Source organism: Taudactylus pleione, unplaced genomic scaffold (genome assembly GCF_031769625.1).
Source record: "Taudactylus pleione unplaced genomic scaffold, aTauple2 ptg000083l, whole genome shotgun sequence".
Taxonomy (NCBI): Eukaryota; Metazoa; Chordata; class Amphibia; order Anura; family Myobatrachidae; genus Taudactylus; species Taudactylus pleione.
In genome coordinates this window covers 6,534,273-6,535,140 of record NW_028284485.1, presented here as the reverse complement: position 1 = coordinate 6,535,140, position 868 = coordinate 6,534,273, and positions in this window count along the sequence as shown.

Here is an 868-nt window from a genome sequence, read left to right as displayed (position 1 = left end):
TGCAGGAACCACAGTATTTGGGAAAAGGACCTGCCACCCTGAAGAGCTGGGGAGTGCTTCACTTTAATCTAAAGACTATAGGTGACATTTTAAAAGGACTAGCACTATATACCACTTTCTGTTAATATATATATATATATATATATATATATATATATATATATATATATGTCAGGTGTATAAATATTGGGACATTGACAGAATTTTCATATTTTGGCCTCTATTCACCACTACAATGGCTTTGAAATGAAACAAACAAGGTGTGCTTTAACTGCAGACTTTCAGATTTAATTTGAGAGTAATTACATCCAAATCAGGTGAACGGTGAAGGAATCACAACGGTTTCTATATGTGCCTCCCACTTTTTAAGGGGCCAAAAGTAATGGGACAAACTAAACAATCCTAAATGTAACATTCACTTTACAATACTTTGTTGGAAATCCTTTGCAGACAATTACAGCCTGAAGTCAGGAACACATAGACATCATCAGACGCTGGGTTTCATCCCTGGTGATGCTCTGCCAGGCCTCTACTGCAAAAGTCTTCAGTTCCTGCTTGTTCTTGGGGCATTTTCCCTTCAGTTTTGTCTTCATCAAGTGAATTGCATGCTCAATCGGATTCAAGTCAGGGATTGACTTGGCCATTGCATAACATTCCACTTTTTAGCCTTAAAAAACTCTTTGGTTGCTTTTGCAGTATGCTTCGGGTCATTGTCCATCTGTACTGTGCTGCACCGTCCAAGGAGTTCTGAAGCATTTGACTGAATATGAGCATATAATATTGCCCAAAACACTTCAGAATTCATTCTGCTGCTTTTGTCAAACAGTTGATTTGGCCACACCTAATGTTTTTGCTATCTCTCTGATTG